The 27,639-nt window shown below is 54.9% G+C and overlaps 1 long non-coding RNA gene across 10 annotated transcripts; it reads left to right on the top strand.

The window, feature by feature from the left end:
* The first annotated feature begins 1,582 nt into the window (after positions 1 to 1,582).
* Positions 1,583 to 22,896, top strand: LOC109255252 (uncharacterized). 10 transcript variants are annotated; one of them, XR_002075148.2, is made up of 7 exons: positions 1,583 to 1,926; positions 2,067 to 2,149; positions 2,306 to 3,608; positions 5,588 to 5,664; positions 8,447 to 9,869; positions 19,676 to 20,802; positions 21,112 to 22,896. It is a non-coding gene; the product is annotated as an uncharacterized LOC109255252 (long non-coding RNA). The 10 variants fall into 10 exon arrangements; XR_008424617.1 differs by lacking the exon at positions 1,583 to 1,926 and having other exon boundaries at positions 1,962 to 2,149; positions 19,676 to 19,772; positions 20,487 to 20,802; XR_008424616.1 differs by lacking the exon at positions 1,583 to 1,926 and having other exon boundaries at positions 1,964 to 2,149; positions 8,447 to 8,937; positions 9,717 to 9,869.
* Positions 22,897 to 27,639: the final 4,743 nt, after the last annotated feature.

The following is a 27,639-nucleotide window of genomic DNA, read 5'->3' as shown; positions in this document are numbered from 1 at the left end:
GAAAAGGAAACTACAGCAAATGGTATTTAAGTAGGCAGAGGACCATTCCGAGGGACTTGCTTTAGTGCCATCAAGGCCACATTCCTTTGGTCATCAGACCAGTAGGTGACTTCTTTATTGGCATGCACTACCCTGGAGCCCAGAAGGTGTGAATTTGAAGCGCTTTCCCCCCCTGCTGGGAGCCTGGCACAGATGCTCTGGGCTTCTTTTAAGCCCGTGGAGTGCCATGGTTCTCTTCCAAGTGGTCTTCTTTCTGCTGGGTGAAACCTTGGCCCCAAGTTGCCCCAAGAAGGCTGCTTGGGAAGCAGGGTGCAGGACAAGGTGGCCGCCTGGTCTTCCGTCCTCAAGTCCTCTTCCCAGAAGTCGCAAGGTTCTTGATGTGATACACCTTATGAGTCGGCTAGCTACCCGAGGACCTGAGTGTATTTCTCACTTCTGGCCAGGTCTAGGCCCATAGAGCACAACTGGTCGTGGGAAACCTCTGTGGGTCTGCGTGCTTTCCACGCGGCAGTGTGGGAACCCAGCCTCCCTGGGTCTGTCTGGGTAGACAGGGTCTAGGGAGTTGGCTTCTAAGCTGTGCTGGATACATTTCTGGGTCTGGGGTCGGGAAAATGTTGGGAGCTATGTGCTTGGCCGCAGTGGAGACCTATCGGGATCCAAAAACAACCCCGGCCGGCCTTCAGAGTGTTGGTGGGAAAGCCCCAGCCCCGTGAGGGTTTCCAGGTGTGGGCAGGCCTCCCACCACCATGACGGGGCAGCCGGGGGTGAGCCGGCACGTGCTCGTGCCCCTGGGCTGCCCACCCGGAGCGAAGAACCCGGCCGTTGGCCACCCCAGGTCCAGGCTTGGCCGCTGCTCTGTTTTGCTGCTTTCCATGTTGTCAGAGGATCTTCTTGGGAACAAATGACTCAGCAACCTGAATCTCTGGGACTGAGTGGCCTAAGTGCCTTTTGAGAAGTGATTGGACATTTCCACCGAGGCCCGAAAATTCTGAGCCTGGAAAGAATGGAGATCCAGCCTGGTGTTACCCTGGACTCTTCGGGCTGCAGTTCAGTTAGGTTTCTCCCCCAGTCCTGCCCTGATAGAAGGATAGCGTCCGTGGGGTAAGCGGGCAATGTTTTAATTACGCTTTTTGTCCTTAGGAAATTCCAGGGAGAAAAAGGTCCTGGTTTGTGGCCAGAAAAGCAGAAAACAACAAAAGTCAGCTACAGGTCATTGTTCTGGACGTGTCTGTGGCACAAAGAGTTAATAGGACAGTGGTGTCAGGGTGAAGACCATTTTATTCTCCTGTGTGGGAGAAGTTCACAGGGTTCAAGAAGAGATGAGGCAACGTTTAGCATGGGACGGCCCTGTCTGGGTTCCGGGTGCTGTCACTCAAAGAGTTAAGCTAGTTGGTGGCTGGGAAGCCGGCAGGGAAGGCGTGAGCCTGTAGGGACCAGGCCCTCTATGCCCCAGAGCAGTGAGGTGTGAGGGGTAAAAAAAAAAAAAAAAAAAAAAAAAAAAAAGAAAAGGGCTCAAAAGTGTGGCCAGGGAGCAGAGTGTAGGCCCAACTTTTTTTTTTTTTTTTTTTTTTTTTTGCCTTGTTTGACCAGCCTTGGCATTGCCCTCCGGCTCTCCAGGGGAAGAGCTGCAGTTCTGCTCTTGCAACACAAGGAGCAGACTGGAGAATTTAGATCTGCGTCACAGAGCTCAGAGAGAGAGAGAGGGGAGAGAGAGAGAGCGAGAGAGAGAGAGAGAGAGAGAGAGAGCGCTCCGTCGATAGGTCTGCTAGCAACAGCCGTGCTGCAGCAGAGAGAGAGAGAGAAATCAAGAAACAAGTCATAGCAACACCGGGCACCAGGTTCTGCCAGCTCACTTGCCAAGCGTTCAGAAATCTGTCGGGGGCTAGAGGCCTCTGGGTGGCCCGGGCTAAGGAGATGACACACAAGGTGGCACGGGCGGTTCCCGCGGGGGGGAGGTGGGTGGTGGGGGGGGGCAGGGGTGGGAGCAAGAGGTTGCGGGGCGATGGTGGAAGGTTTAACGGGACCAATTTCTGGAACATTCGGGACTGCGGCACCCTACGGCCAAGACCGAGATTTGGGTCTGCGCAGGCGACGATGGGTGGTCCGACGGGCTTCAGGACTTGATGGCGTAACCCCCTTCTTCCCCCACGTACGTATCTGCTGGGATCGGGGGCGATGTCTCTGCGTATGTGGGTGCTCTGTCTTTCTCACCTTCTTTCTCGCTTTTTTGCTATTTTTTCTCTGAGAGAGGTTTTTTGTGTGTTGTTTTTTTTTTTTTTTCCACTTTAATTTTCTTTTCTTTTAGTGTCAGCTGCTCAAGCCTGACCGGGGTAGAGGCTAGAGGAGCAAGCTGTCCCCGGCGTCCCACCTGACCTACCAGCCTTTGCCCCCGTTTCCTTCTTTTGAACAGACAGACAGACTGGTTTTCCAGGTTGTTTGGGTATCCGCGTCTGTCTGTCCATCCACGTCGTTCTTAGGTGGCAGGTAGGAAGTGAGGAGGAGAGGTGCTGGGAGGAAGGTGGAAAGGCATAGCTTTCCAGGGGTTGCCTTATTGAAATGTTCAGCCTCGGGGCAGCTGGGCTGGTGGGGAGCCGGTGGGCAGGATGGGGCGTGGGTTGGGAGAAGTGGGGTAAAGCTGGTAGGGTTGTCACTGCGTAGTTGGGAAAAGTGGGGAATGGTGACGCAGTCACTGTTGCATCTTGTTAGGAGCTCCAAGGGGGACAGGTAGTGAGGCTCCCGGCATCTGTAGGGCCAGCTGAGAGGGGTTAGGGATGAGCTGAGAAGGGAAGCTAGCATTTAGAGATTAAATGTCATCCTTTTGGCGTTGGAAAGTTGTTTACCTTGCGCTCTCTGTGTCTCCATGTTGGCACCCTTCCAGTTCACATGTGATGGCCTTCCTTGTACTGCTGCATCATTAACTAAGTGACTGAGCTGGCCTTCCATTGGCCAGGGGAGGGCTCTCACTCCAGACATTTCCTCTGATTGGTGGGTGGGCCAATGGCAGGTGAAAACCTTTTTTTGATTGGCTGAGGGCAGGGTATCAAATCTGAATTTGCATTTCACTTGCTTAAAGGGGAGGGGGGGAGAAGCCCAGCAGCTTTCTAAAATCTGTTTAGGGGTGTGCGTATGCTCCTGTGTCTGTGCCTGCTTTTGACTGACCAGGTGAAGCCTCTTCCTATGCCTTTTTTATTTCAAGCACTCAGAGGAAGAGGAGCTCCGGGTTCCCCAAACTTTGTGTGTGTGTGTGTGTGTGTGTGTGTGTGTGTGTGTGTGTGTGTGTGGAGTAGGAAGGGTTGGAGAGATGGGTGCGCAGAGGGTTGACCAAACTGGAAGGAAGTATTTGTCCTTTAGTTTGGTGTCGGAAAAGGGAATTTTCCAATCAGCCACACCTCGGTGTTGCGGCACAATAATTCTTGGCTCCCCTGGAAACGCACGGGGCAAGGTAGGACAGATCTGCTGCTGCTGACACTGCCACCACCATGGGCTTCCTGCTGCCTCTGGGCTGCTCCCTGGGGACGAGAGATTTGCATTGACGGGGCTGTCCAGAGCTGAGCCCAGTGTGGGAAAGACCTGCCTTCTGGAAGCTGCTGCTCCTTGGTCTTGGAAAGGTGAGGATGGGGACTGACCCCAGGATGTTGCTCAGAAACTGCGTATTTGGTGGGATTTCCGGGAGAGCCACTGGGCCGCAAGAGGTTTGGAGGTCCCAGGTTAGGAAGGTTTGTCATTCTGGGGAGTGAGGAGAGTGAGAGCAAAACTAGGGCAGCAGGCTGTTCGCCTGTGGTTGGGGGAGGGAGACTTGGAAAAATCAGGGTCCCGGCTCCCCATCGAGTCCGTGTTGCAGGTCTCACGTTTGTGGGGAGGGGGTTTCAGAGCCCTGCGCCTTGCGCAGTGGCCCCCGCCCATGACTGCGCATCCGGGAGCGCAATGCGCCCTGGGTCGCTGGCCTAGGACAGCACCGCCCTTCTTCTTACATAACGGAGGCACGGCTGTGCCTTCTCGGCCTTTCTTTGCAACCCTGCCTCCTGGCTCCCCAGGGCCCATGGAGCTGGGGAGGGTCTGCTTGGGGAGCCGGGGAAGACTTGGCTCCCTCGGAGGGTTAGCCCTCATCCAGTCAGTGATGGGAGTTGGGTTTGAAGACAGAAGTGGGCTGCTGTCCCCCTTGGGAGGTGGCACGCAGAATGTCCTTCTCAATGCCCTGTGTCACCCGTGGCCCCCAGGACCTCTCGGGGGCATGGGGTGTGACGTCCGTTCTTTCCTTCTTATGCTTTCTGGGTTTTGAGAGGAAGTTTCTGAAGGGAAAGACATGACGATTCTAAGAGTGAGAAAGGGTGTGTGTCGGGGGCCCAGTTGGGAGGTGGTTGACAGTTCACTCCCCTTGTCACTGGCTTCCCTTTCCTTGGGTGGGTTGATAGTGTTTTTGACTCCTTTTATCCTAAGGCTGCCATTTTGGAGGCATTTCTGCTGGTCTCTGACATGGTGGCGTTGGTTTTTCTGGTCCTGCTGTGCCAGTTCCGCAGAGTGGGCGGGGGGCGGGGGCTGTGACGGAGGAGGGGAGGGGGGGCAGAAGCGCAGCAGAGGCGGGCCCAGTGGTGGCTGCCGCAGTGAAGGTGGCCCCAGGGGCAGGACCGCCCAGTCCCACCCTCGGACACAGTCTTGGGTGGGGGTTCCACCACCTGGGGCCCCGGCTTGGCCAGAGGGTGGGCATTGCTAACAGAAGGCCTGGGTCTCCCATGCCCTCGTTGGCCTGAGGCTTAAAGCAGTCCAGGGGAGAAGCTGAGTTTTTTTTTTGGGGGGTGTGTGTGTGGAGGGGGCGACTGAAGGCAGAGACCTGGCTGCTCATCTCAGACGTGTCGGACCTGTGGTTTGTGTTCCCCAAATAGGCTCTGTCTCCGGCAGTTTCTCTATGGGGACAAGGGGGTGGGGTCCAAGGCAGCTTTGAGGATTTGTTCGATGGCCCTCCCTTCTCATTGTTTTTCTTTTCTGCTCCTCGTCATGCCCCCTGCCAGTGCCATGGTTCCAGCTGTAGTCCTCCGGTGAGGCTCCCTGCTGCCCGTCCCTCTCCTTTCCAGGCCCTTCTGCGTGCAGCGGCCATCTTGTCTTTTCTTGCTTAGAGGTTTAAAATGGTTTCTCATCATTTCCAGAGTACAATTCCTTCCCTTTGGCACAGTGCTGAGGACTGTCTGTAACTAGCCTTAGCTCTCCTCTGCAGTCTTACTCTTCTGCGTTTCCCCAGGTGGACCACGTATTCCAACAAAGCCAGGCAACTTACTTTTTCTTGCTTTTCCTATCTCTCGGTTTTCCCTACTGGTATTTTCCATGCCTCCTTGGCTCCACCGCACCCACCTGCGGCAGCCCCAGCGTCCTCCTTGGACCTTTCCCGATCACCTTCACAAGCAGCAGTCCTCGTAACCTCTCCTTGCTCCCTCCGGCCAAGCTCTCGTACACTTTGTCCCTCTCGTGTGCTACTTTGGTGGCCTTACGGCTCTTTGTGTAGAAGTCTTGGGTCACCTATGAGATGATGAGCTGCAAGACGCTGAGAGTCAAAGAAGGAAGACACTTAACCTATTTGGTGCCTTCTGTTCGCCAGGTGCCACGTCAGGCTGTTCCACGGACCTTCTTTCATTCACTGCTTTCCACAACCCTCCGAGGAGAGTCCCGTGGCTGGTAAGTGTTCTGATCATGATTAGAACCCCTGTTTCCCCAAACCTCTGCCTTCTTCTTTACCTCTCAATTCTCAGTGTCTCCAACGTGGCTCTACAAGGTAGATCCCCAGAACGTGCCTGTTTAAGGAATTTCATACACCTCTAATGCCATATGGGAGTTTGGGTGGCCGCTCTTCCTGCGCCTGAGGTCTGGGTCTCGTAGCTGTTCCACGCTCCCCTGGACCCTGCTACCTCGTTAACTTTCTCCTCTTCCTTTGCGGTCAGGTTCACTCGAGATGATGGCTTTTTTTTTTTTGTAGCTGAAATTTTGTTGGATTAACAAACCTCAGTTATCCTACTTACCTTCCTCCTGGAAGAGAAGGTGGAGGTGGGATGGTTGTAGCGCCTTCAGAGCAGAGTGAGCTCTAGAACCCAGGATCAGTGGAGATCGGACAAGGCAGGGAGCAGGACCATTGCACTTGGATCTTGACCCTGCCTCATCTTGTTAGGTGGTTTTTCTGAGGCTTAGTGACCTCAGTCAGTGACATGGAGCCACTGTAATCTACAGTGAAATGCCTAATATATTGCCAAGCAAGCAGGCTCCCGACAGAAAGTGGTGCACCTCCCTTTCCCCTGCCCAGCTGTTTTATCGGGGACTTAAGAAGAGTACGTAGCAGGTGGCTGGAGAAGGAATGGGGGGAAGGGAGCTTGCCTGCCTTCAGTGATACCAGAGGCAGGGGAGGAGGTGACCGGGCATTGCACACCTGAAGCCTGCGAGGAAGTGCTTTTCCCTGACCTGGAGTAAAGACCCCCTTAACTTCTGCATCGGGAAAACGATGTGGGAGCAGAGCCGTGAGGTCAGGGTGGGTGGTGGCAGCGTGAGGGTTAACCAGTGATCCTTCCTGGGAGCCTCGTGACGCCAGGTTAGCTTCCCCTCTTTCCGAATCGAATCGCAGCAGTGGCTGCCTGCTTCCTGACGCTGCTGCATCCCGTGGGAGGGGAGTTGGGCACCCTGAAGCCCCTCGTCACCGATTCCAGGGCTGCAGAGCAGAGAGTGACGACAACCCATGAGTCGTCAGCCGACGGCAATGGGGACCCTGGTGACGGCTGCTTTGTTGTGTTTTTCCTCTTTGGATGATGACTCAGTGTGTCGGGAGCTGGGAGATGGGGCACTCAGCCGAATGGCCAGGACGTTCTGTCAACATGAAAGCAGCAAAAACAGCTTATCGGGGCTCAGAGCCGACCCTTAGGCTGGGTTCGTTTTCAGGAAGGGCTTGGCAGAGAAGACTGCTTCTGGACATCGGGGGTGGGGAGACAAGGCCAGGTAACCCAACAGGGGTCTGTGGACCCTTCAGTTTCAGAAACCAAAAAGAAAATGCAGCTGCTTGTGTTATTAGATAAGCTTGGCAAACGGTCATTTTACAAGTTCCTCTCACCCGTCCCAAACAAGAGACATCTTCTCAGGGCCAGAAAACCCTCTGGGATTTCTCACCATGGCTCATTGTCATAGATGGAGGGTGAGCCCGTCTCGGGTAGGGTGGGCCTGGGAGTCCTTAGTGATCACTGGCATTCCGGGGCCCCGGAAGCAAGAGCCCATGGTGGGGACGTGGCGTCTCAGGTGACCTCTGCTGGCATCACACCAGCAGATGGTGTCACCCACCAGGAGATGGTGGGTCCACATCACCGGCCTCAAGCCGAAGGCCAGCTCTGGTGCAGCCTACTTCAGCTTCCCCTTTCTTTATTGTCCCGAGTCAAACTTACCTTCTCCCCTTTCATCGTCCTCAATTCCTTCTTAGGTGAAATAGTGGGCCTTGAGTCCTTGACCTTTGTGTGTGTATGTGTGCGTCATCATGGCGGCTCAGGGTTCTAGACTTTTCTTGAATCTGCAGCATTGCGCTAAGGGCGCGTGACATTCCCCCCCGCCCCGCCCGCCCGGCCCCGCCCAACCATGGCCAGCCATGCCTTCTTGGGAGCAAGAGAGGCCTGGGCCTCCATTGCCACTGAATCTCAGGCAAACCACTATCCTCAGCATCTGGCTTCCCTTCTCTCCTCTGTCTCCCTCGGCCCTGTCTGGGGACAGAGGAGCAAACAACGTGTGGGTGGGGAATTGAGGACGGCCTGGCCCGGGACCACCCTGCCTATGTACCCCTTAGGCCATTTTTCAGTCTCCTGCTTTCCCATAGATGATGCTTAGCACTGACATTTGTCGCCGAGCACCTCCTCCGCTCCCCAAGGACCTCCCAGTGTGACTCATTTGGGATCTCTGCAAGGAGTGGCTTTGGGGCCTTGGGAGCCAGAGGGAGCAGGAAGACCTGGTGGAGGTCACAGTGGAGAGGTACGCGGGGCAAAGGACGAGAGCCGGCTGTCCCTGGCCCAGAATGCAAAGGCAGCCCCAGCCCCTTTGTGTCATGTCATTTTGAGCCTGAATAGAGAGCAACTTGACCTAAAAAAAAATCGTATATATGTGGATGTTAGATCCTTTGTGTCTCTTTGTCCAGAAGCTGCGCATATGACGAGGGCTCAGATTCTGTACTTCAGAGAGCTCTGCTGTCCCTCAGGTTTGTTTTCCGAAAGAGGTGGTAGTTCCTCTTTGATGAGACCCTGTGCCCACGGGGACTGGACTTTTCTCCAGGACAAGGGGCACAGCCTTGTCTTGTTGCTGTCATTGGATAGTGAGCAGCAGCTGAAGACCATGGTCCCGGGGCCACATATTAGCCCCAGATTGGGGCTTGCAGAATTCATTGCTTGGCTGGCTGGCCCCAAGAGCTGAGCCTACCTGGCTTCCTTTCACTTCTTCCCCACAGAGAACTCAGAGGAGTTGAGCTCCATGAGTCGGTGACAGCCTCCTGGAGACTCAGGCTAAGCTGGGGACAGAGCTGGTGTGCAGAAGACAGCCATCATACCGCCTAATAGAATGGCCCGTTTGCATTTATTTGGAACAAAAAAAGGAGATGCCTTGCAGCCTGGCTTTCTGCAGCTAAGTATTCGTCTGCATTCTGGTTTTCCGTCACACATCGGAAGCGATAGATGTTCATTGAACCCACCCAGCTGTCGTGACTTCTCCTTTCCCAGCGCACCCCTGCCCCTGATCGTCCAGCAGAGATTGGATTTTCTGGTGCGGCTGGAGAGCTGCAGAGAGGTTAGATCCCAGTGTCCAGCCCCCGCACATCGCCCTCACATTCAGGAGAAGTCGATTTTCCCTAAAGCGGAGCCTAAAGCCCATGTCCCTCAGTGCGGTGTTATTAATGGGCCGACGGAAAGGGCCCTGCTTGCCCTCACTGCCCCCAGCGGGGAGGTGAGGCTCTCGGCTGGCTGGCTGGGGGAGGACGGTCCTTGCCAGCATCTAGCATGGTTCTCTGCCAAGTTCTAGCTCTAAATCTCTAGGCCGCTAGGAACCTAGACTATATATAGCATTGTGCTAAGCAATTCTTATCGGACATGTCTGCCCTCCCCTGCGGGAGAGGAGCCCTTCTCCCAGGGAACCGGAACCTAGAGAGTGTGAGCCTTCTCCAAGGGGTCTTTCGTTCCAGGAAGGGCTGTGTGTGTGTGTGTGTGTGTGTGTGTGTGCGCGCGCGCGCGCGCGCGTGGCTGTGTCTGCTTCAGGGCTGCCAAGCTTTCTTTCCTTTTCCCTGTTTCAGATGCTGCGAGATCGGAAGGTCTGATTGGGATGAGGGCCAGGAGGTTCTTGATGGTGTGCGATGTGGCCTATGGCGCCCACCAGCCTCCCGCATGTCTTCTTGGTTTCCTGTTTGCCTTCTTTGCCCAAGGAGGTCTTCTGACCTCTTGAGCTTCTTTTGGATCTCCTGTCTTCCCTGCCCTCCTCTACCTCTTCCTCCTCCTTCCTTTGATTCTCTTTCGGGTATGTGACGGCAGACTGGGCTACGGGCATCCGGGAGCTGTGTCTGCTCGCCGCCCTCACCACCGCCCCCTCCCCCCCCCCCCCCACCAGTTTGGGGTTTCTGGAAATCTGGCTTTAGTCAGCCGTCCTCTGGAGGAATTGGGTGGTGACTGAGCGTTTCGTGCTGGGTGGTACAGGGCAGAGCAGGCTGGATATTTGCCTCCTCCCTCCCGTAGGTGCTGTTGAGCCACCGATTTTCTGTGGTTCCGCGACCCCGAGTGCTGACTGATGTGACAGGTTCCGGTCTTGTCAGTGAATCATCGCCAAGCTGCTTATTGGAACCCAGATGCAGCAAGAAAATGGGATTTAACCCCTTCCCGGCCTCTCAGGTAAGTCAGGTGTGGGCTGACGCTTCCGGCCCCCCCCCCCCCACCTCCCAGCCCCCTTCCCTTCTCATGGAGACCATTTTCCTTAGTCAGTGGGGAATCCTCAAACATCTCCATTCACAATCTCCCAAACAATGCTCTCTTCTTTCCATTCTCCTACTCCTGGCTTTTCTGTGAATGGGGTTAGTAACCAGCAAGGACTTGGGGGAAGGGCCAGCCACAGTGATCCGGCTGCCGGGATGTGGGAGATGGCAGGGACGCGTTTCTGGGTGTGGCAGTCAGCGAGCAGTTGGGCCTCCCACAGTGACTGGCCGGGAACTCTCCATGGCCCCCAACATCCAGCATGAGATTCTGGGTTTGAGCCCGGTTGGGGGCAGGGAGTCTGCCTGGGACTTGGGTGTGCCCTTACTTGTGTATCCTAGTGGATGTTCACTCTGACTCTGGACACCTTGGGGCTTGCGTCTGCAGCCGTAGCCTGGAGTTTAGAGTATGGGCTGGGCAGTAGACTTCAGGGCTCTTTCTCCACTTGCGTGTGTTATGGGGCTTGTTTTGGGGGTTTTTTTGTTTGTTTTTTGTTTTGAGTAAATCACTCTCTTCCTCTAGGCCCTCATTGCCTTCACCTTAAAAAAAAAAAAAAAAAAAAATTTCCTGGCCTGGTAAACCATTGCAAAGCATCTCCAGGCTGTTGACGTACAAATGTTTTTTCTCTGCCTCACTTGATGCTGGTCACAGTAATAGCAACGGTGATTAAAAATGATGTTGGGACTGCAGAACTGGGGAGGCCTGTCGCATTCTAGAGACAGTTCAGAAAGCAGACCGTAGTCGCTTGCCACGCTGCCTACCAGGAAATCTCCTATTGAATGCATTCCTGCAATGTTCTGGGCGAGCAGGGTCAGGTTGGAATTAGCTGACAGCAGATTTGTCTGGGGTCTCAAGATAAAAGGGATGGTCCCCGGTAATTTTACCGCACCCTTGGCTGATATCCGGAGGCACCTGTGAGATCCCACCTCTGCTCTCCCCACCCCCTTCCCACCGCTGGCCAGGAAGGACCGGTGAATTCTGCCCGTCAGTGTTTTATCTTCTCTCCTCCCCATCTGACCGGAGGCTGAGCTGGCTGTGAGCAGCCTGAGGTCCTCCCCGAGTGAGGAATCCGAGGCTGTTGGGAAGAGACACCCGACTCTTCTCTTCCCTGAAGGAATTTGACAAGTCTCAGCCCCTCCAGCAGTAACGTGGGGAGGGATGGCTGGGGGTGTTGGACCTGGAACACGAATAAAGAGGAGAGATCAGCTTTGGTGCAGCTGGGGAGACGAGGAGGAGCCGGCCAAGTCCCTCAAGATGTGTCGGCTAGAGTCTGGCCAGTGCAGGCTGCCGGGCCGGAGCCAGATGGAGCCGCTGGCCACGCTCGGGAGCCTCTGCCCCCGTATGGTGTGGTGTGGTCCCGGGCCTGGCTCGGGGTGGCCGCTGCTCCCATTCACAGCCCTGCCCTGCCCTTGGCTGGACTGGGAAGATCAGAGTGGGAAGCGGAGGGAGAGTTGATTTTGCTCCTTGTGACGCAGTTGTCTGCGGGGCCTCTGGCGTTTCCAGACTTGGGGTGGGTGCTTCCCCGTTGATTTTCCTCATTTCGTTCGTCATCTGCTTCCTTGCTCCCTGCTTACCGGGCTGGCTTCTGCTGCCATGACACGGGCATTACGTGTCCCCAGCCAAGCTAGCACCACGGTTGGTGTCCCCTGAGAGGGGGACCGGGCATATCTGGCACTCGGTTCTCAACCTTTGAACCCCTGCGCTCTGGGAGCCAGGAGGCAGAGTGGGGCCTCTCCATCCGGGGTCCGGCAGAGGTTAACAGGGCTGGTGGTGCCGGAGCTGCGGTGGTGTGGCCTGGCCAGGAGGCGCTGGGGAGGGGCCCCGCCGGGGGACCTGATTGGTCAGCACCTTCTCTGTTCCACTGAATCCTGAGCCGGTCGGGGCCGTGAATTGTTTAATGCATATCTTGGCTCTGTCCCCTGGCACGAGGGCCTCTGAGGCTGCAGCCACAGCTTTAGCGAGGATGTGTACCTCGTGCTGGTCACTGTTTTGGGCACGTTGCCTCCCTGTGAGATATGAAAGAGATACTGCCCTTTCCACTAGCAGGCTGTCTGTGGGAGGCCCTCCTTTTGCGTTGCTTTTCTGGGCCTTGGAGTGTCTGTGAAGAAGGCCTAGGCTGGGTTTGATTCCTTGCCGGCTCCTTTCACAGGAGGCTGCTCGTGAGCTGGTGAAGCCAGAGAAAACCTCCAGGCCCCAAGGCCCGTGCACAGCCTGATGCGATAGTGTCGGGCCTGGGCAGGAAGGAGCAGGGGCACGAGGATGGAGCGAGGCACGCGGGGACGTGGTCGCGCATCGTCTGACCACAGGATCAGGGCAGCGGGGGTGGGGTGGGAGGATGCGTCTGGCGTTCAACCCGCGGTGCCCGCTGCAGCCTGGAATGGGCCTGTGTGTGCGTGGAGCCCAGGTCAGGGTCTGTAATGAGGCGTGAGGCTATGAGATGGGCATCGGGACTCTTGGTCCCGGCAGAGGGTCCCAGGAAAGGGAAACTGACTTTCGTTAAGCGTCTGTCTTTGCTGGTCTGATTTCATCCTCAGAGCAACCGCATGAAGTAGGTATTACTTCCCTTCAACAGATAAGGAAGCCGTGAGTAGTAATTCACTGAACCAAGGTCACATACTTGGCAAGTGGGATTGTTGAGATTTAAACCCCGGCACTTTGGATTCCAAAGCCTGTGCTTTTTCTTCGCCCTCTTGGGTGGAAGTCAGACATCTTTGGGAGCTAAGACCATCAGAGATTAGGCAGCCGGGAGATCTGACGGAAACCAGTGTGAAAGGCCAGGTGCCCAGGGGGACGGGGCAGCCACTGGCCATAGCCATGCCATATCCCTTTCAGGGGGGAGGGGGGCAAGGCAGAGACAGCTAGTTCCTGGTGTCCCTGAACAGGCAGGGCTGAGCATGGCAGATACACCCACTCCACAAGTGTGCGCCCAGTCTCTGCTTCGTGGCGGGGCGTGTGCTAGGAGCTGGGGGCGCAGAACTCTACAAAACCAAGTTTCTGCTCTCATGGGATGTACTTTCTGGTGTAGGGAGAGGTCATTCACGATAATAAAAAAGGAATTGGGAACTATATAAAGTATGCAGATACAAAAAGGGGGACACCCACCCATAAGAAGCAGCGATCCCAATGTTGGTCAGGGAGGGAATTTGAGAGACTGAAGGATCTCGACCACCTGGGGAAGCCATATTGATGGAGCCCCCAGAGTTCAAGTTGATAGAGTTGCTAATGTCTCTCTTTTCCTAAGAGCTGGAAAAACCACCCAAGGTCCCCAAAGCTTACAAGAACTTGCAGTGAGTCAGGGATCAAGGTGGCAGTAGACGTCAAGCTGTTGGTCACCAGCAAACGAAGATTTTTCCGTTAGCCATGGCTGCTCTTGGCCTAACGTCTCCCCCCCTCACCGGGTGGCAGCTGGCGTCTCTGCCTCATCACGGTGCCCCTCTCTCGTCCACACCGACAGGGGAGCACTCGGGTTAAGTCTTCGCCAAGTCACCAGCAAAATATGTGCCTGCAGGAGACAGAACTCAGCTCAGGCTCTCCTGGCAGAACCCGTGGTTCCAAGATTATCGCGATAGGGACGGGTCAGGGGGCGGGAGAGGGAGGAGAAGTCACCTTGTGCCAGATGCTTGGACAAGTTTTGTGTCCAAAAGAGGTTGAGGCAAGTTGGTGGCTGGAGATGGGGGAGGGGATGTTTCCAGCGTGTGTGGCTCCAGGGCTCAGGAGTTGTTTACAGGGTAGAAGCTTATGGTGAGTCAGGCCATGTGATTCTTCCCTCCCTGGCCCCGTGGTCGAAGCCTGCCCCACTTGAACCTCGGAGACTGCCACCTGCTGCCAGGGGGCAGATGTTGCACGAAGGTGCGGTGTGGGTCTTGGGGTGTGGTTGTGGGAACTCCGGGAAAGGGGGCGTTCTGTGGCGTGGTATAGAAGACTCCGCAGTCCCGTGTTCTGGCCCAGGATCCCGTGGTAAAATCTTACTCACTTTACCCTTTTGGGACTCAGTTTCATTATTTATAAGATGAGGGGGTTGAACCAGAATCTTTTGGGAGGTGCCTGCCGACTCTGACATGGGGGCTACCTGGATGTTCGCGGAGGTGTTTCTTAGGCAGAAACTCAGGTCGGAACGAGCAGGCCTGACTTACGGGAGAGGGGAGGGGCCTTGAAGGATCTGAGAACAGCTACAGTCCTGTTTTCTGCAGGGATGCTGTCACCATCAATTACGGCAGGTGGGTGGAGACAGTTTTCCAGGAACTCTTCAGGAGCGAGCGGGAAGGGGCCGGAGATTGCGTGAAGGTGTCTCAGGAAGGTCACCCAAGTGACAGGGGTTGTGACCTCTGGCTCCCACCGAGGGGCCTGTCTGGAGCTGGGCAGTGTGGGAGCCGCTGGGGTCTTTGCTGTGCCAAAGGGGCTGACCTGAGATGCCACCGTGCTCTAGGGAAGACGCTCTGTCCTTTGTGGCCCTGAATCCTTGAGGGAACATGGGACTACAGGCCCCATGTCCTGTGCCTTCCCTGAGATGTCTGTTCAGGGTCTGTGCCCCTTGCTGTCAGGAAGTCTTCCTTTATATTTAGCATTTTTTTTTCTCATGTGGTTGTTTAAGCCCTTCTATTTAAAAAAAAAAAAAAAAAAAAAAAAGACAAGAGGAAAAAAAAACAGAAAACAAAAACAAAAATATCTCCGAGCCGCTTGGTTCCATTTTAGCTTTTCAGTCTTGAGTCACTGTTTTAAAGGTAGCAAAAGTAAAACACATGCAGGGAAGCTCAAGGCCCCAGACCCTCGTGGGCTGTTGTGAAAGGCCAGCCTGGGGATATGGCGGCCTCTGTCCCCAACGTCCCCTGCTTCTCCAAGGCTGCGTGGGTAGGAGCCCCTGGGGCTTGCGGGCACATGCTGCGCGGGCCGCCGAATGGAATGCAGGGTTTTCAAATTAGCAATATGCCTTCAAGACACGATCCGTGTGCTGCTTTACTGGACACTTACGCTGGGACTCGTAGCTGTGAGCCCGCCCCCTTCCCCACCAGGGTGGGGTGGCAAACAGGGATTTGGGCCAGGATTCAGGCAGGAGCCGAACTGATCCGTGACCGACGTCTTATGCGCACCGTGTGTTGTTTTCGCAGCTCTTTTCAGATTCGCTGGCTCGCTTGGTGCTCACACAGCCCTGTGAGGGTCGGCGGTGGGATCCCCGTGGGTGTTCACGCTCAGCCTCAGACAGCCCTGCTGAGGTCCGGTTTCTTGTACCTGCTTAATTTGGGTCACCGCACCCCCCCCGCCCCCAGGCCCTCCGACTCCAGATGTCATTTCCTTGGGTTTCAGTTGTGCTCTTTAGCTGAGCAGGGGGGCAGGGCAGGGATGGGGAGTGCATCTTGGGTAGCTGACTTGATCTCTGTAGGTTGCAGGTTTCTTTTCTACGCATTCAGTGGGGAAGGGAGCCTCCGCCCAGGTTCTCCTGTTCTTGGATTGTTTCAACTTCTCTTACGAGTTCTTATGAAACCTGGCTTGCCCTCCTTGACCAGGAAGCCAGCCATTCACCATGTGACTCTGGTGAGACTCCCTATGCTTGGAAGCTTCTGGAATACACGGTGCTTTAGACCGTTCCGACACATCTGTCGGGCACTTCAGGCATGTGCACGTAGCCCTGTTTCTGCCAAGTGGCTCACTTAGAAATGAAGCCCCATTGTGGGGCATTTTTTTTTCCAACAGATTTATAAGGTATGCCCAGAGCTTTCTGCCCAGTGTGTGCATTGTGTATACGTTGTCTGTCTGCTGGCTAATGAACGTACAGCGCCCGCTGGAAGGGTTGGCCAATGTATAGTGTAGGCTGGTGGAACCAGTGGCTTCAGCTCTGAACGTTGCTTTCTGATAGAGTTGAAAAAGTAGGCCTTACCCACAGAGGGGAAGGTAGATCAGAGAACGCCTGGGCATCAGTGTTCCCTGGATCCTGGGTGTAAGCTCACTCTTTATGAGGAGGGTCGAGGCACAGCCTGGACTGTGTCTTCTGGGCCGCGTGGCCCTCTGAGTGGCCTTTATTCAGAGAGACCCAGAGCGAGCCTGTATGAAGGGAGAGAGAAGTGCTTGTCTTTGTTTATGGCACCCTTAACTCGTGGTGGTTTGGGCTCACCTCGGGCACGTTTCTTGAAGGATCGGGGTCGGACAGCGTGGCAGCACGCATATGTGTGTCCGTTTGTATTCCCCGGATGCAGGCTTGGCTCGTAGAGAAGCCCTGTCATGGGGAATCCATAGAAGAACTGTTTTGCTGGAGCGAAGGCTTTTGGTAACTTTTGTGTGAAGATGCGTCACGCCACACCCAGATCTTTCTGTTCTCCTGGAGGATGGGGAGGAGGATGGCAGGACCTGTAGCTGGGAGGCGATCTAGGCCAGCCTTCAGGGAGGGCTGTGGCGGCCTCTTCGCTGAGGGCTCCCAAAGAGACACAGAGCTTCTTTATCTCAGAAGAGGGACTGGATGTCCCTGTCGAGGTCCCTCGGGTCCTGAGCGTGTGGGACTGTGAGGCTGTCCCTGGAACAGCGTGAGCTTCGGGTACCGGGACCCAGAGCAGGTTGCACATCTTTTCTTTCTGCCGTGGAGGCAAGCCTAACCTCGGTGGGCCCCACGAACATCGGGCCTGGAGCTCTAGCCTTGTTCCCTCGTGCAGAGAGAATTCCCAGAACTGACCCGAACGGCATTGATATTATTTGCAAATAAAAAAAGGAGAAAGCCATGTTGTCCCTCATCGCTGCCAGGAAAGAGCCCCGAGCGGCTCTAATCCTGTCTTTGTACCACTGCCACTCCCCACCCTTGCTGACCCCCCCAGCCTAGGGCCCTTTGATAGGCACTAGAGATGTGAATGAGTTTGGTGGGAAGGCCAAGGGCAGGGACAGACATGGTTTGCTGGGAAGAAGGTAGGACAAGGAAAAGGAGTATCTCAGGGAAGGCCCCCGGGCACACATGTGTATTCAGATGGACAGACTATTTACTGGTAACGCCAGAGTCTGACATAAACCAGTTAATGCCTAAATGAGGGTTGATTTCGTGTGGAGAATCATACATCATTTTGTGTTTAAGCCTGCAGCTTTAGCATCAAAAGGCCTGACAGGCTGGGGACTTTTTGCTGGGCCCTCCTGTCTGTAAGATCATGCTCATTTTATATTGATTTTCTGTCTCCTTTCTTTCCTGTTTTCCACTCTCATGCATTCCTTAGGTGTACATGAATATTCGTCCACGCATTCGTGTTACGACTTCCTTGGGGTACTGTTCTTTTCAGTGTCTCCGACATCATTGAATGTATTGCTTTTATTTAAAATGTGAACAGGCCAGAGGCTCACTGCAGAGGGGAGCCATCCTTGCACTGCCCACAGAATCCTCTTCTCTACCTTGTTCTGGAGTGGGGCATGTGGAGCCCTGAGGAGACGGGAATCAAGGGTGTCTGTGGGAACCAGCCAGACCCCGTGCCATGCCCCCTCTTTGGGAAGGGGTTGCTCAGGCATGAATCCCCCACCCCTAACATTATTAGCAGTTTCTTCTTTTCAGCTTGAACCCTGAGTAGTGGCCTTGAAAGTCCAAGAACACCTGTCACCCTGCTTAGGTGAGGGCGACAGAGAGGGACGGGGACAGACGGGAAGGGGACACACGCTCCTGGCCACGGGCCTCTCTCCAAGACAGGTGAACTCTGTGTTCCAAAAGGAACTCATTTAATCTTTTGGCCCCAATGGAAGTTGTTTGTATTTTCTCTCCCTCTCTCTTCTCCCTCCTCTCTCTCCCTCAACGCCCCCGCCTCCACCCTCCAGCCTCCAAAAGAATTTAATCTGCTGGACAACAAACAATACTGTTATAAAACTTTGAAAACAAGAGGGTGAGGCCTCCCTGACAAGGAGAAGGGCATGCCGGGTAACGGCCGAGGGAGCCTGCCAGGCCCGGGACGGAGCCGGGCGAGGGCCCAGTTGGCCGGGTACCTGGGCGCCTGCCCCCGCCCAGCCCACCAGCCCAGCCATCCCCAGTCCAGAGGGGAAGGAACTGAAACAAAAGCAGGGGCAGAGAAGCGCCTGGAAAGGGGAAGTTGTACGTGTTCCCCTCTCTCTGATCTGATGCGAGTGCGCCAGACTGTGAAACTTCCTCCCCCACCCCTCCCCCGCCAGCCTCCCTCCCTCCTCGTCCTGCCTCCTCCTGCCTCCTCCCACCACTCTCTGTTCCAGGCCCGAGGCCCGATAACAGAACAGGGCTGGCCTAGGTACAGCCACCGGCCGGCCGGCCGCAGGGGAAGCAGGCAAGGAAGGTGTTCCAAGTCGGCTTTGGACTCTGGACGTACCCTCTGCGTCCCCTTCCTGCCCCCAGCGAGAGATGTGGAGCCACGGTACGAGGTGTGCCCCAGTCCACGTGCCCCGCCGGGGGTGTGCCCAGGTACCGGGAGAACCTCCGCTCGGAGGTTAGTGGGTCTGTCCCACTACCCGGTGTCTGCTGGAGGCCATGCTCCCAGGAGGCTGTCAGACTCGTACAGGTGGCCTGCTCTCTCTCCAGAGGGAGCCGGGCTGAGCTGTGGAGCCCTGGAGCCTCCAGAGGGGCTCAGGGGACAGAGACTTGCTCCCCGCAGCAAGCAGGCACAGGGTCCTGGCAGCGGAGTGCCTGGTGGGGTACCGTGTCTGCTGCCCGGGGTGACCCAGCTCCGCCTGGGGAGCAGGGAAGCTGGGCGCTGGGGCATCGCCCCCCAGCCTTCTGAGTGAGATTTCACCTGAGACCGAAGTTTCGCTGCCACTCCCACCTGCACTGCGTGGAGCACATGATTCGGGGCGGGAGAGTGAGAAGCAGCGGTGGTCTGCCTTTGGCCCGAGGTTGTTTGGACCCGTGAACCGTGTGGTGGGCATTGTGTTTGTGTAATGGACTGTAGGCGTGCTCGCTTTCCTCTCGTGGGAAGCAGTTCAGGGCAGTGCCCGTCCTCCTGCTCTGCCTGAGCGAAGCCTCTCTCTGGGGAAGTGTGGGGGCCCCCCCCCTTCATTCCATCGCTCCTCCTTCTCTGCGCTCCCCACTGTCCCCTGCTGCCCCCCACGCCCCACGGCACCCCAAGGCATCCCATCCTCCCAGCCAGCCGACCAGCCATCCCGAGCCTGGGCCTGTACTGAATCTGGAGGATTTCCAGATGCGGGTCTTCTCTGGTGTTGAGGCAGGGACAGAGAACCGAACCGGGTGGAAAGCAGCTGCCTGGGAACTCAGGCCGCGGTGCCCCGGCCCCAGGGAAAACCGGAATTGCTGATGTGGGGCCCATGTGATGTGAGCAGGCTGTGACCTCCTGCCCTGTTACCTCCACAGGCATTTGAGGGGCTCAATGGGTCTAGAGCGTGTTATTCCCACTTCGGGATGCCGGGTCTGGGACGTGTAGGGATCCCTGGATGCCCCGCCCTCCTTTTGGGGGCCAAGCTGCCAGGAAAAGAGCCAGCTCCATGTTTCCTGCCTCCCTCACCCTCCATTCCCTCCTCCCTTGCCCCCCGTGCACATACCCGTACACATTTTATCACCCTTTCCTCTGATTCATTAACCACAGCTAGTTGGCAACAGGCCCCCACCCTGACAGCTCAAGACAAAATGTCCAGGACGCTGGGTCTGGCCTGGAGCTGAGTGACAGGAAGCTGGGCCGGGCTCTCGGCTCACGCATACAATGGGCAAGGACCGTGTGGAGTGCAGAACCTTCCTCATTTTCAAAAGGGTCTTCCCCAGGCCCCTCTCTCTCACCAAGATGACTCTTCTTCGCTGCCAGGAGCCTGGAAACCAGCATCCCGGGTAGCAGGAAGACCTGATCTGGGCTCTGCTTCCGGCACCCCTCCCCCGCGCCGGCTGGAGCTTGCGTCAGTCATGTAAGTAGCCGTGACTCAGCACCCAGCCTGGTCGGGAGGGAGGCAGAAGACGCCTCCCAGGAACCTTCCCAGCATTCTGGATTTGAACACATGGTGGTAGCTGAACACACTGAACGAGCTGGCGGCCTTCGGTTCCTGGGGGTGCGTGTCTGTCCGTTCCGCGGGTTTGCTTATAGGTCTCATAAACCCGGGTTCCTCTCCTTCCCATTTTCATCCCGTGTTATTTTTTGGACACCATGCCTGGCATAGGATTTTTAGGACTTTAAAAGGCACAGACGGCATCATTTCTAGAATGCAGCAGAAGCTCTCTTTGCAGTCTCCAGACTGCCCTTTAAACCGATGGCCCATGAATCATACTTAACCCTCAGATGTTTTTGTTTGACTTACAGGGTTTTCGTTGTTTTTGTTTGTTTGTTTGCTTAACGTGTCCGATTCAGACATGCCTTTAGACAAAACACAGCCTCTCCAGGTCACTGGACTTCTGCTGCACGAGGTCTCTGCCTCTCTGTCCTGTTTCCCACCCCAGCCCTCAAGCATTTGAGTGCACGGAGACTGGTCTGCATGAGCCCTCCCTTGTTTTGGAAAAACTGGGGCCCATTCCAGGGAGGTGCAGGTCCCCCGTTCTCAAGTCTGGGCCGCGCAGGAATTAAAGCCCCTGTGTTCTGATTCACTGTGTGGTGACCTTTCCTCCACCCTCGGTCGCTGCCCAAGCAGAGGAGTGTCTAGGCATGAGGGGGTGGAAAACCCTCCAAATAGAACGTCTGCACAGAAATGGACGGAGGCTGCACTGTGCTTCCCAAACCTTCTCCCTGCGTGGTGGCGTACCCAGCCCTCTGGCTGGGCGGTTTCCCTTCCCCGACAGCGCACCAGACTCTTCCCACTGGCCCGTGTGCGTGGGACTGTTGGGCCAGGCTGGGACGATCACACCGTCCGCCTTTGACAGCAAAGCCCTAGCAGGCTGGGGCCTCCAGCCCCCGTTAGACCACCTGGCCCCGTCCAACAAGGGAACAGAAACACCAGCTAGCTTCAGGTAAGTGCATCCTTGGTCGATGGACTTTTGCCAGAAAAGCCTGGTTCCCCTGGGAGGGCTGAGACCCGAGCAGACTCCTGTTCAGTGGGGTTGGGAGGGCAGAAGGTGTTGGTACTAGGATTACTTACCCCCCCCACCCCCCCACGCCCTGCCTTTTCTTGTCTTACGGTGTTTATGTTCATGTGTTGTGAATGATTTCTCTCTTCCTCCAGAGAACTGAGTGTTGTAGAACTCGGTCTGGGGGCCCAGACCCTGGTTCATGGCCCTCAGTTCCCTCAGGGACGGTTGCCACTCCCCCTCCGAACTCAGGGCCGATGCTTCCTGGGTAGCGGGAGAGACTGTAATGAATCCCCCTGGTGACCACGTGACATACGTGCGTCCTGAAGGACAAGAACTAGGTGCTGTGAGAGGGCGTAACCCAACACCTGGCTCACCTGGGGAAAGCTTCAGGCGACCTGCGTCACCTGGGAGAGGGTTGATGGGGTGGTAGCCCTGGGAGAGTGGACGACAGAGAATGTTCCAGAAAGAGGGAACGGTGTACGCAGAGGCCTGCTAGGGGAGGAAGGAGGCTGTCTGGATCACTGAAAGACACCTGTGTGACAATACCTTGGGAAAGGTTTTGTGGATACTGGCAGTCGGGGGTTACTAAGGAGGAAGAGTTCGGCCGGAGTAAAAAGCAAAAAAGCCGAGAAGTAGCAAAGGTAGATCTCCAACCCCCTCATTTTATAGGACCCCACAGAAATGACTCTCATCTACCACTTACTTCCTGACCTTAAAACCCGGGAAGTTAACCTGTGTCGCGGGGCCCAGCTGTTGACTGCAGGTGCCCTGTGTCAGAGCCGCTGCCCAGCTCCTCCCTCAGTGGCTGGGGCCTCGCAGAGCCCCTGGGCTCGGAGCCCAGTGCTGGGGTCAGAATCCAGAGTCCAACACAGCCATTGCTGGTGGTTCATCTCCAACGCCTCCCCCAACCGCAGCTACGCCCTAGGAGAGCACAGAGGCTCCAGAGGGGCAGGAGGAGTGGGCGAGCCAGTGGGCGAGGCACCGGGCCCCTCACAGGACCAGCTGGGCTCCCATCTCCACCAGGTTAAACGTGTTGTGCAGTCAGTCACATCCACGGCCACGCAGAAACCTTGCCGAGGACTCCCCCCGCCCCACCCTTGCTCACAATTGAGTTCAAGAACAGAATGAGATGATAGACCAGCCGTGGAGCAGGTGCAGTGGACAGAGGGGCAGGAACACAGACCCTGGAGTTAGACTTGGGGGCTCTCTACCACGTAGTAGTCACGTGACCATGGCGAGTCCCCGAACTACGTGAAGGAGCAGTTTCTCCTGCAGGCGCGGGAATACTACTTGCTTCACAAGACGGACCCAATTGCAAAGCGCACCTCAGTGTTCAAATTTTATTTCCTTCTCCTGCCTGCAGCGGCACATGCTGTTATTTCCGGGAGCCACAATAAATACAGGCCTGGATCTGGAAGCCTTCAGAGCTGGTGGACAGCCCGAAAGATCCGGATTCTACTCTGTCTCCTCTTTCCTTAGTTGTGGCATCCCAGGAGATACAGACCTGTTTTCTCAGCTTCCGATGACCAAAACAAAAGCAAACAAACAAACAAAAAACCCGACACATTTAGGAGATGGGAAATCTAATTTGAACACAGGATGCAAATCTTATTTTCAGACACATTTTTGAAAACAACACAAAACTCGGTCCTTGTGTTAGAGGATTATGTACTTACCACCACTTCAGGACACGACATTTGTGTGCGTGTGTCACAGCAGAGGTTAAACAAAGATTGCTAGTGTTCTGACCCTTACTTGAGGCTGGGAAGGTGGACCCCAGGCTCTTCCTGAATAGGGCGCATCAGCAGTTGCCCCCGAGCAGGTGAAACTCACCTGGCTCGAACCTCCTGGGCAGATAGGATGCTTGTTTCCTGATGACGTGACATAGTATCAGAAGACACTGCGTGCTGTGAAATGTTTTCGAGAGCAGGGGGCGATGCTAATGAAAACGTTAACGCATTTTCATAATAGCTCTGGGATACTTCCCTTCATCACATGTGTAATAAACTGTTAGGACTGGTTGTCCGGGATCAACTAGACTTCATGAGTTTTGTATTGCTCCCGTCTGTGTGACGCGTCAGCCGCGACTTTCACATCCCTTGAGCATCCCTGGCTAGGTCCGCTCTGTGCCTCTCTCACGGACCGCGATGTCCCGTCCCAAGTGGAACTGCAAGAAGACAGGGCAGCACCTGGGTCTTCCGGTTGTGTCTTCCTTCTTTCTTCAATGAGATCCTCTTCTTCTGGAAGCTGGTTTCACATGGTGGCTTAGATTTTTCCATCTTTGTATCTAGCACCATTTGAAATCAGTGTTTTAGGAGTAAGAATTGCGGCGCAGCAAAGGGCCACCTGCAGAGGAGCTCTCGCTGGTGGGACGGACCCCCTCCTTCTGCCGCCTGAGCCGGTCCAAGAGAGGAAGAACTTGAAAAGGAAAAGTGCACCGCAGCGTATGTCCGTTGCGGGTTGTGGAGGGGCGGCCGTGCGTGGGGGGGCGGGGTGGGGGTGTTTGTGTTTCAAAGAAACTCCGAGCTGGAGCAGGGGCCGAGGTGATGCCTGGTTGTAGCACCTGGGAGCACCACCGGGCGCTCACCTGTCCGTAGGGCCTCTGACCGCGGGGACCAGGCGATGCCGGCTCCTCCGGTACTCGATTGTAGCGGGGGAGGGGCGAGGCTGTGTGCCTGGAGGACGGTTCCATCCCCATCGGCGTTGCACCCGCTGCTAGAGACCCCGGAACACCCAGCTGCACTTGCAGTGCGGCTGGAATCAGACTTGCCACCTGCACGGTCAAGTGCCGGACCCCCGGGAGCACCACTGGACCCATCTCTTACACAGGCTGACCGATTTCTCCTGGTGTTCAGAGTCTGTTTTTGTCTAGCACCATTTGAAATCGGTTATGATGTAGGGGGAAAAGCAGCAGCCTCGAAACCTCACGCCAAGTCTGGTGAGCAACAGCCTCTGTTCTCCTGGAAGACGTGGTCTCCTGGAAGACGGATGGGCAGAAGGTGGGGAAGGACGATCACGCTTTTTTCACTAACTTCTTTCACTGCATTAATGATACATTGTTGCAGAGGTAAGAGAGAATTGAATGCGGTTTTAAAAACAAATCGCTGTAACCTATCTGATGTCCTCAGTCGCAGTTTGCTAAAATGTGGCAATGCTGTGTATTCTGTAAATGGCTGCTGTTGAATTCTCTTTCTGTTAAGAGTCTATTCATGCATCTTGACCTGAATAAATATTTTTACTCTCTTCAATCAATCATGCCTTTGTTTTTCATCTGATCATTTTCTGTTCGTAATGCCATGAGAAGTGGGGTCCTGCAAATGTTAACTTGCTATGCAGACTTACCTACTTCCTAAAGAACTGGAGGAGGTTACGGCAGACACACGTTAAAAACGAAGCCCGTTAAGATAAGAATGAGGTCCTGTGAGCCAAGAAATAAAATGAGAGAAAAGATCACAGAAAAGAGAAATGTTCAAGCCTGGGCTGAGGGATGCTCCTTTTGAAGGGGAAACTGAGGCTGGTTCCGAAGGGGCTGCATGCAGCCCTGGCCCCTCTGCGGTCGGTGTTCCTTCCGGAAGCTTTTGCACAACCGAACATACTGCCACATGGCTGGTAAAGGGGAGCGGCCTGATGGTTTCAGTTGCTTTATAAAAGACGCAGGAGGGGGTTCCTGGGTGGCTCCGTTGGTTAACCATCCGATTGTTGATTTCAGGTCAGGTCATGATCTCACGATTTGGGAGTTCGAGCCCCAAGTCAGACTGTGTGCTGACAGTGCAGAGCCTGCTTGAGCTTCTCCCCTGCCCCTCTCCCTCTCCCTCTCCCTCTCCCTCTCCCTCTCCCTCTCCCTCTCCCTCTCCCTCTCCCTCTCTCTCAAAATAAACTTAAAAGAAAAAAAATGCAGGAGATCTACTTTTGGTTCTTCATTTCTATCACCGTTGAAGACAGGGTGAGCCAGTTCCGTGAAGGTATTCAGCAGTTAGCCAGATTTTACTTCATGGGGGATTAAGCCTGGGGAATCTTCAGGTAGGAGGGCTGTGGCCCCTTGAGTGAGCATTTTGCACAAGACACACGCGGCCAGCTACTAGCTACCTATGGTACTTCATGCCAGCGGCTCTCGGTAAGTGGTCGCAGCTCTAGCACCTGGGAAGCTTTTCTAAGTTCACGTCCCCCAGATGGCTGCCCTGCCTGGCGGGTGGGGGTGGGGGGGGGGTGGTGAAGCATCTGCTGGGAAGACTGCCCAGGGAGGGTGACGCACCCCCTCCCTGCAGCTGCAGTGCTATTTCGGGCTGTTGATTGAAGAATCCGTGTTCTCACGGATAAAATCACATCCTGGGGATGGTTTTATTCCCTCCCTGGCCGCGCTAGGTACAGTAGGACCTGTGCGTCTAACAGCTTTGGCCCAGTTGTAGCGTGTTCAGCCGACTTTTGATTCCCCTCCCGCGTCCCAAGCTCCAGCCTCAGAGTCGCACCAAGGATTCTGCCCTCGGGTTATGCTGATTCCGGCCACCCAAATGCTGGAAGTGCCAGAAGACAGGGTTTAGTATCAAAGCACAGAAACAGTGACTTGAGACGTCTTTTCCGAAAAGGGGGTCCCTCGTGCTCCCACCGAGTGCTAGGTCACGAGAAGCAAAGTGCACGCATAGCTGTGGTGCCTCTCACACAGGATTATTTTACTTTATTTGTCTAGATGCTGACAGCCCTTTACTTAAAATTGCCATTCCAGGTTGGGTTTTCATAACAAATTAGTGAGCAGAAATGTTTCTTCTGGAGACTTTTTGTTTTGTTTATTTTTGAGAGAGAGTGAGCAGGGAAGGTGCGGGGGCGGGGAGGGCAGGGGGCGGACAGACAGTCCAGAGCGGGCTCCATGCTGACAGCACAGAGCCCACTGTGGGGCTCGAACCACGAACCGTGAGATCATGACCTGAGCCAAAGTCAGATGCTCGACCGACTGAAGCACCCAGGCGTCCCTCTCCTGGAGACATCTTGAATCTGTTTTTAAGGCCACGCTATCGATCTAGATAGGAAATGCCGTGTCAGGCATGGGTCCCCATCACCTCAGTTTTACCACATCTTAAGTGTAGAGGGAGGATTGGATCTAAGCCTCATGCAAGTTGGAAACTGGCGACTAATTCCCGTCTGTGAAAATGAGTGCAGGTGAATTAATGTGACACAAATCCAACCTGACCAAATGAGGTAAAACAGAATGTTTTAAGTCTTGAAACTGGTAATTCATGGAAGATGTTGGCCTGGCCTGCAACGAGAAGCTGGTGGATGTTTTAGGGGCTACCTAGCAGACTAGGGCGTCCATATTTGGGGTAAGGTTAAGACCATTCCTTGAACACAAGTCATACTTTTGGTTTATACTAACCCAGTAGTGTTCTATAGTTAGATTCACCCAAGTAGCCTTTGAATTAGTGATACTTCGGGCCCACCTGTACGGGTTCTGGTTATACTGTTTTAGGGGCTTACATTTTTGTTCTAAGGTTTTTCCAGATGATTCTGATTGGCAGCAACGGGTGAGAGCCGCTCCTCTGTGGTCTTGTTCTAAGAGGCTTTCTACTCCAATTGCGGTGGGAGGACCCCTAGCAAGGGTGTATTCATGTTCTGTAACAAATCCCACCACTTGGTGTTGGTCTTAGTCCCCTCGGGCTGCTGTCAGAAAATACTAGACTGGGCAGTTTATAAACAACAGATATTTCTGTTTTGGATGCTGGGAAGTCCAAGATCAAGGCGCTGGCAGATTCAGTGTCGGGTGAGAGTCTGCTTTCTGGTTCAAAGACCGTGCCTTCTGGCTGTGCGTTCCCAGGGCAGAGGGCCTGAGGGAACTCTCTTGGACCTCTTCTTATTAGGGCACTAAACCCATTCATGACCTAATCCCTTCCCAAAGGCCCCACCTCCTAATACTATCACATTGGGGGTCAGGACTTTAACAGGATTTTCGTGGGACACATTCACACAGTGATTGTCTTACCACACAGGAGCTGGGTGGCTCAGTTGGTTAAGCATTTGACTCTTGATTTTGGCTTGTGACCCCGGGGTCCCGGAATCAAGCCCCAGAGTCCACGCTCATTATGGGTGAAGGCTGCTTAAGATTCTCTCTCTCCCCGCCGTTCCTCTACCCCGTTTACGTACATTCTCTACAACAAAAACAAAAAAAACACATCATTTATTTTAGTTCTGGAAGTCAAAAGTGTGATATCATTTCACTAGGCTGAAATGAAAGCATTGGCAGGGCCGGTCTCCCTCCAGAGGTCCTAGAAAAAACCGTTTACTTGCCTTTCCCCACTTCTAGAACTGCGTCCTTTGGCTTGCGGCCCCTGCCTCCATCCTGACGGCCAACAGCAGAACATTCTGCTTCCGGGTCACGCCTCCTTGTGCTGCAGTCAGGTCCCCCCTGCCTTCCCTTCTAGGGAACCTTGTGATTACATTCAGGGCCCCACCCAAGATCCCATCTGCAAAGACCCTCTGCCAGAGAGGTGACACTCACAGGTGTCAGGTGTTAGGACTCTGAAATCTCTGGAGGCCATTAGCCTACCACAAATGGCAGTAGGTAGAACTCATGGAAATGCTAAACCCTGGCCCCAACCTGGGACCTACTGAATCAGAATCTGCATTTCAAAAAGACTTAGTACACACGAAATTGAAGCGCAGTCCCATGGGGTCCTATACCAGGAATTCTCCAATAACGAACATCGATTACAAATCGAAGGGGTGTTTTCCTGGGAGCCTTTTCAGGTGGTGCTGGGTGACCAGTTGACCAGTCATTTTCCCAAACACCAT

Source organism: Panthera pardus, unplaced genomic scaffold, assembly GCF_024362965.1.
Source record: "Panthera pardus isolate Hobbes unplaced genomic scaffold, ASM2436296v1 HiC_scaffold_21, whole genome shotgun sequence".
In the NCBI taxonomy this organism is placed as follows: Eukaryota; Metazoa; Chordata; class Mammalia; order Carnivora; family Felidae; genus Panthera; species Panthera pardus.
The sequence above is the reverse complement of the archived record's forward strand: the minus strand, read 5'-3'. Positions and strand labels throughout refer to the sequence as shown.